Here is a 7,437-nt window from a genome sequence, read left to right as displayed (position 1 = left end):
CAAGGTTCACCCCTGCTGCAGATGCCTCAGAACGTCATTCCTGTTAGCGGCTGAATAATACTCCATTGTGTGGACGGACCCCACGTCACCATCTTTCCGTTAGTCGGCGGGCCGCTGGGCGTCCCCCCGTTTCCGCTGCCGTGAACCGTGCTCCCACGAGCGGCTGTGCACACGAGTTTGTCCGGTTTCCAAGTCTTTGGGGTGTAGACGCCGGGTGGACACGCCATGTCACCCGATCGACCCATGTTTTATTCTTCAGGGAATCACCAACCCGCTGTCCCCAGCGGCCGCCCGTTCCACGCGCCCCCGCAGCGCCCAGCTTTCCGCACGGTGCCCGGCCCGCAGCGCTCCTTGGTTCCCGCCTTACCCCAGGCATCCCCACGGGGAGAAGTGGCGCCTCAGTGCAGTTCTGAGTCGCGTTTCCCTCTTTCCACGCGCCCGTTGGCCACGTGCACGTTTTCTTTGGGAAAATATCTGTTCGAGTCCTCCGCCCATTTGTCAATTGGCCTGTCTGAACTCTGCTCACCGAGCTGAGAGGTCACTGCGTGTCCCGACCCCAGATCTCGGTCGGGGATGGAGTCTGCAGAGGCCTCTCCCGCATGGGCCACCTTTACACTCTCTTGATGCCCAGAAGTTTTTAATGTTGACAGAGTCCAATTCATCTCATTTTTCCTAACTGCCTGTGCCTTGGTGGCAGAGCGGAGAACCTGTCACCACGTCCAAGGCGGTGAGCAGTCCCCCAATGATTTCTTTTGAGACTTTTATAGTTTGGCTCCTTCCATTTAGGTCTTCGATTCATTCTGAGTTCCTTCTTGTGTGTGGCGTGAGGTAGGGACCCAGCACCACCTGTGGAAAGGACTGTCCTTTTCCTCATCGAGAGGTCTGGGCACTTTGCCAAAACCCAGTCGGCCACAGATGCATTCGGGCACATTTCCATCCTCCTGTTCTATTCCGTGGGTCTGAGGTTTACCAGAGGCCAGTGCTGTGCTGTTTCATGACCATGCAGGGAAGGGAGAGCCCCTCTTTGTTCATATAACATTATCTGGCTAATCAGGGAACAACCTTGCTTTGTGCCCATTTTCCCTATAAGCAAACGGAGGCAGAGGCTGCAGGAGGCTGAGTGTCCTGCCAGGGCGGCTCCGCAGGTCACCGGCAGTCGGGCACCAGCAGTGCTGGGGGGCAGGCAGGGGTGGGCTACGGGCCGAGAAGGGGCAGGGGCACTGCCTCAGCCTGGCTTCACCCTCGCCTGGGTGACAGTCCTGTCCAGCGTGCTTGCCCGGGGCGCCCTGCACCTGCAAAGCCAGTCCCCAGAGGTTCCCGGGCAGAGGCTGCGGGCACAGCGAGGCGGCACCCCAGGCTCCCTCGTCCGCTTCCGACCCGCCCTGGCCGGACGAGGCTCCGCCCTCGCCTCAGGCCTGGGGAGCACTTTGATCTGGGCTCGTAAGAGGGGTGAGCTGCCCGTCTCCCCTGCTCTGGAACGCCTTTGCCAGACTCTCCCCGAAGGGCGGGTGCTCAGAGTCAAAGCCACCAGCTGCCTCTAGGGAGGGCCCGTGCCTCCTCCAGAGCCTGTCCCCTTCCCAGCAAGGACAGTCCGTGGCCCTATCCTGCTCCCCTAGAGCTGAGCCAGCGGGCTGTGGTCACCAGCCTCTCCTCTCGCTCAGGTCCTCAGCTCTGGGCCTCCCCATCCACGGAGACGTCCCTGCTGTGCTCCAGAGACGTACAGCTGCCCACGAGCAGTGCCAGGGACCTGATCCTTCCTTGCCTTCGGCTGCACCCCTGTGGCTGGGCCCTCTCCACACTACCCCTGCCTCTGAGAGCAGTGGCCGGCCCCCTGGTCCAGCAGGCCTCCGGGACTCTGCTCCCCAGCTCAGCCCTGTTTCCCTGGGGTGGGTGCGGGGCCTTCAGATGTCGCCTCCCACGCAGCAAGAGAAACACCCAGGCAGACCTGGTGCTTCCCGTCAGCTGCCACGGCGCTGGAATCTTCTCTCCGCCTCACCTGCCAGTGCCGGCCCCAGGGTCCGTGGTGGGACTCGGTCCCACCTGTCCAGGCAGCAAGACCTTGCTCCATGGACTCTGGCAGGGCCCCCTTCAGCAGAAGCGTCTTCCCTGTGGGCCCCCGATTTCCTCCCCACACCCCAGCCCTACCCCGGCCCAGCCAGCTGCATACAGTCCAGGCCAGTCTGATGTGGTCGTGTGGCTGCACTGGACCCTGGCCAGGGGGCAGACCCCTCCCCCGGCCCAGGAGCTGCCAACCAAGGCCACGGGAACCACAGCCCCTTCCCCTCCTGCCCCCCTGGCTCCTGGCCCCGCTGAGGGGGGGGAGGACGCAAGCCTTGCTGCTGGCTGACCCCCTTGTCCTCCCTGGGGAAGACCTGGCAGTGACAGTCACCTTCATCAGGAGCACCGAGGACTGGGAAGGGAGGTGTGCTCCTTGAGCACAGCTCGGTGGCCACAGGGTCTGGTGGAGTCACTGCGTCTCCTGTGTTTGAGTCCCAAGAGGAGGGTGTGGGCCTCTCACCTGTGGGATCTCAGAAAGCCCTCGGTGGGGGCGGGGCGGGGCGTGAGGTCGCATCATGGACACAGTGGAGATGGGTGGGGACTCCCTCCAGAGGCGGAGGAAGATCTCCCACTGAACCCAGAGGGTGCTGGGGTGGCATGTCCGTGGCATGTGAGAGACCCCTCACATGCCCGGCACCCGGGGCGGATCGGGCCAGGCCTGGCCCACCCAATTTCTAAGCAATGGTACGACTTCTGGGGAGCACGGTAGAGGCTTGTTTTAGGTGCTGACTTGTTTCTGAGGTTTCCGGCCTCAGGGTGGAGCCCGGTCACCCCGGTGTGGGCGGCACGGGGCCCGGTGCGCGGGCAGTGCCTGTCCTCGGCCGGCCCTCCCTGAAGCAAACTCATCTGCACCCTGGTAACTGCTCTTTGCCTTGGGGACTGAGCACACCCTGGGGACAGGCTTGTCCACACCTTGGATGACAAAGGGACAGTGGAAGGCCTCACCCAGCAGACTCACTTCCCGGGGGGTCTCAGGAGTCACATCTGCGTGGACACAAGGCCCTCGGCTCCGAGCCTCCGGAGCTGGAGTAACACCTCGGCCCGAAGATCGGGGCAGGCTCTGTGGGTAACCAGCGGCGCCGGGGCGGGCGCAGAGTGCGAGTCAGTGCCCCGGCCCGGCCAGCGCAGCCGTGAGGCAGGGAGCGGGCCAGGCCCCGTGCACAGCGGCGAGGGGCCCTCCTGCCCTCCTCTCGGCGGGCAAAGTGGCCGCGGCTTTTGATGGAAGCTGGCTCTCGAGCGGCCAGCCTGGCAGGGCAGACTGGAGAGGGGAAAGACTGAGAGGCTGGGGCGGTCCCGGGTGCAGGGAGGGGGGCAGGCCGGAGCCACCAGAGGGAGAGCAGGAAAGCAGCCAGCTTGCGGCGCCCCAGCGCCCAGGGGAGCTGCGCATGTTACTGAGCAGCGGGCACAGGGAGCGCCTGGCCCCGACACGTCAGGCTGTGCCCGCTGCTCGGTGCCTGGGCTTCCCCCTGCCTCCAGGAGACGCGCCAAGCAGCCGGCGGGAGGAAGGCAGCGCAGGGAAAACCGCAGGGCCCAAGGCCAGAGCTGGGTGTGTGGGCCCCGTCCCCCAGCCGGGTGTGCGCTCAGACCTGAGAACCCCCCAGCCTCTCCTGGAGGTGTGGCCGCAGCCCTTGTGGGTGACCGAGCCTCACAGGGGCCGCCCCGCCCCTGGCTGCGGGGGAGAGGGGCCTGCCCAGGCCTCTGGCGGATCAAAGGGCTTGCTGAGCCGAGCGCCCGCCAAGGAGCTTGGCCTTGAAGTCCGCTGCCCCCATCCCGGATCGGGGAGGGGCGGGCTTGGGCACAGCTGGGGCCACCTGTGCAGAATCATGGCACCCACGTGCTCTGCGCCCTGCAAGCCCCACCCGGCTCCGGCCTCGAGGCAAGGGCGCCCCAGAGCTGAGACTCCGAGCCCAGCTGCTCTGGACGGGAAACAGGCCTCGCTGGTGCGGGGAGGCTTCCGGGCCCCACTGAGGGTGCCGCGGAGCCAGGCCGGGGCTGCATTTGCTCCGCGCTAGAGCAATCCCTGGGGACTGGGCCCAGGTCCTCCACAAGGACGAAAGAAGGAACAGCTCCCTGAGCTGATGGGAGAGACTCAAAGCGTTTTCCCCAAAAGTCGCCGTGAAGAGGCAGGGGTCACCGTAAGCGGGTGCATCCACGGGCAGCAAAGGCAGGAGGGCGGCTCCCTCCCGTATCCAAGGTTCTGCAGCGGGACACCAAGGCCACCAGCCAGAGTTTCTGTCCCTTAGAGACCCTGACCACCGCTGCAGAGAGCCCTGCCTGGCTAAGCCTCCATCAGGCCCAAATCTTGCCCTCTCCATCAGCCAGGCCCTGCGGTGCCCAGGGGGCCCTAGTGCCCTCTGTGCTCCCCAGGACATGGAGACACCTCCTAGGGACCCATGGGTCAGGGTGTCACAGCCCAGCCACACGTGCCCAGTGCGCTCTGAGCCCCACGCATCTGGCTGCCAGGAGGACTCGGTCCTCATCAGAGTGCACAGCCGGCAGTGACACTGAGCAGGCGCACACGGATGGAAGCGACTTCGATTGTTCGGTCGACTTGGGAACTCGCTTTTGGGGTTGTCAAGTCTTCATGGGACCCCCAGAAAGGAGACCCGTCGCTCCCAGGCAGCCGGGGAGCAAGCGTCTCTGCGCAGGAAGGGGAGGCCAGCAGACCCGCGGCCCTGAGTCTGAGGTCTGTCCTCCTCTGGGAGCCAGGGCCCCGCATGCCAGGACCCCCCCTGGCCAGGGCAGGGGGGCAGAGGGACCCTGAGAAGCAGTCCCCTCCGGGACTCAGGTGTCTCCCCACAAAGAGGAAATGTCAGGGGCCCACACGCGCCCCCCCACCCCCGCCCAGATGAGTCTAAATGGTCCCTTTCTTCCCAGCTCCTTACTTGGTGTCAGCAAAGGGCGAACCCAGCGTCTGTCACAGCCGTTTGCTCAGAAAGATGCTCCCTTCCCAGGAGCGTGTCAACAGCTGGCTCACTTGCACCTTCCTTCACGCTGTCACGTTTGTGCCTCCGCCGTGGACGGGCCAGCACCCCACGGCAGGAAGGGCTGATCCCCTCCCAGGGGCTGGGACAAGGGACTCTGTCATCCCTGCAACCCCAGAGACCCCGCAGTGAACCCCCCCAGTGCCACTGCTGCTCCTACACGGCTGATGGCTGTCCTAAGCGTGGGTGACAGCATGTGGGAGCGCCCAGGGTGAGGCTGGCCTGCAGGCTCACGTGGCCCCTCCCCAGTAACCCGGCCCTGCTCCTGATGCCCCGGGCCACTGGTGCCATGCCGGGCCCTGTCCTGGCCGACAGGTGTCCCTCCTCCTGGGCTGTCCAGACCCCCGGTGGGAAGCAGGGCGGGCCCAACAGAGGCAGCCGGTGTCTCCGGAGCAGGAGGTCTTGGCCAGCACGCGGGGCAGCTGCTCTGGGGCCTGTGGCCCGGGACGGAGCTCTGTCCTCGCCCAGGACCAGGGCTCACAGCCTGGAAAACGCAAGCACCCCCCGTGGGAGGGGGAGCAAGGAAGGCCCTGGAGGCCAGGCAAGAGGAGAGAGAAGATGGCAAGGGGGGCGCAGCCAGCCCCTCCTCTCCTGGCCCCCACACCGGCAGCCTTCCGCAGAGCCGCCCCCAGCGGCAATCACGAGAGGTCACAAGTCTGCCGCCGCCTTGCCAGCTGCCCTCTGACCGTGGCCTCCCTGCCCCTTGTCATCAAGGCTCTCCGGCAGGTCAGCCTCATCCAGACCCACGAGGACCATCCCATGTGCTGACCACCCCCCCCACCCCGGACCATGTGCCGACCCCAAGGAGGGGCCCTCATCAGGGCTCTCCTTCCTGCCCCTGCAGGACGTGGGAGTGATTCATCCACCTTGCAGGTGGTGGTGGGGAGGCTCTCTCTGTGGGACAGAGCCATGCTGCCCTCGGAGGTGCCCGGGCAGGGCCGACCTGGAGACCCGAGCTGCACGCGTGGCACACGGACAGTCCGGCCACACTGCTGTCTGAAGGCCCGGAAATGCACTGGACACTGACCCCACCCTGAGGAATTTCCCAGTCCGGTCGATAAAGAGGTGGCAACAGTGATCACCATGACAACAAGACAGAGAGCCTCAGGCGAGCTTAAGCCCCAGTCCAGGCTCCCACCTGACCTGGAAGCCGGAGGTGAGCTCCTTCGAGGGCCCAGGGCCCAGGGCCAGGCCGCTGTTCCTAGCCCCATCAGGAGCCGCTCGCAGGAGTGCAGTGTGGAGGGGAGGAGTCCCGGCAGCTGTGCCAGGGGGAGGCAAGAAGGAACAGGCCCATGTGTCTGTGTGTGCCTCGTGGGGGTCCGTGAGTCACCAACATGACGAGGCAGCAGGTGCGTGGGGAGGGCAGGAGGTCTGTACACTTGGGCTGGGTCCCTGCAGCCTCCCTCTGGTGCAGTGACTCAGTGTGTCCGGGTGCAGGGAGCAGCCTTCTCCGGGACCCAGGGCGGAGACCCCAGGCCCCTTCTGGGGCTGCTGAGCCAACTGCTCCTGTGAGCCCCAAGGGAGGGAGGGAGCCCCCTCCCTGCTCACGGCCCACACAGCTGACACCCTGCAGGCCTGGGTTACCGTTCCCTGCAGGGAGGTGTGGTCCCATGGTGCTTATCTAGGGGGAGGGTCCCTCTGCCAAGAGTACTGACTCGTTCGTTTTCCCCCCCGTTTCTGCCAGTTGGGTATGTGGATTCATGGCCTGGTGGCCAGGTGGTCTTTGAGGCTTTGCCCTAGGGTGGGGGGGAGGGAGCAGAGGCCAGGGAAGGGGTGCAGCATCTGGGGAGGAAAGAAACCCAGAGGCCCTCAGCTTCTTACCTCCCCTCCCACTGCCGCTCCTCCTCACTCCCCTCTGCAGCCAGGGGCACTGCCGGCCCACCCACCCCGACCACCCTGGTGCTGTCCCACCAGACTCTCCCGTCTGGCTCTCTGGCCTGTGCGCTCTCCTCAACCCCCAGCTCTCTGACCTGTGGTCGGCCCTGAACTCGTCCCTGCTCCGAGGTTACCTGCCACCGCCCAGTGACCCGAGCCTATAGAGACGTTCCCCCTGGGCCACATTTGTTTCTTCAAGACCCACCGGAGGAGACTAAAACCCGGCGGACAATCTCCAGTAACTAAGTCGTGGGCTGCCTCTCTAAGGGCTGACAAAGGGTGGGGTCTAGTGTCCCAGCTCGTTTCCAGCGTACAGCACCCCCCTCCCCATCCAAATCTCAGGTGTGAGCCGGAGCCCTGGGACAGGCGACTGAGGCGGACGTGGGGGGCGAGGGGCCGGGATAGCGGCGCAGGCGAGGAGGGGGGCGGCGCGCAGAGGGGGAGGCGGCGCTGCGGGAGCGGACAGGCGGGCGCGCAGCCAGGGTGCAGGGAGGCAGGGCGGGAGCGAAGGAGGCGGAGG

Source organism: Suricata suricatta, chromosome 3 (genome assembly GCF_006229205.1).
Source record: "Suricata suricatta isolate VVHF042 chromosome 3, meerkat_22Aug2017_6uvM2_HiC, whole genome shotgun sequence".
NCBI classification, from domain to species: Eukaryota; Metazoa; Chordata; class Mammalia; order Carnivora; family Herpestidae; genus Suricata; species Suricata suricatta.
This window is presented reverse-complemented; position numbering follows the sequence as displayed.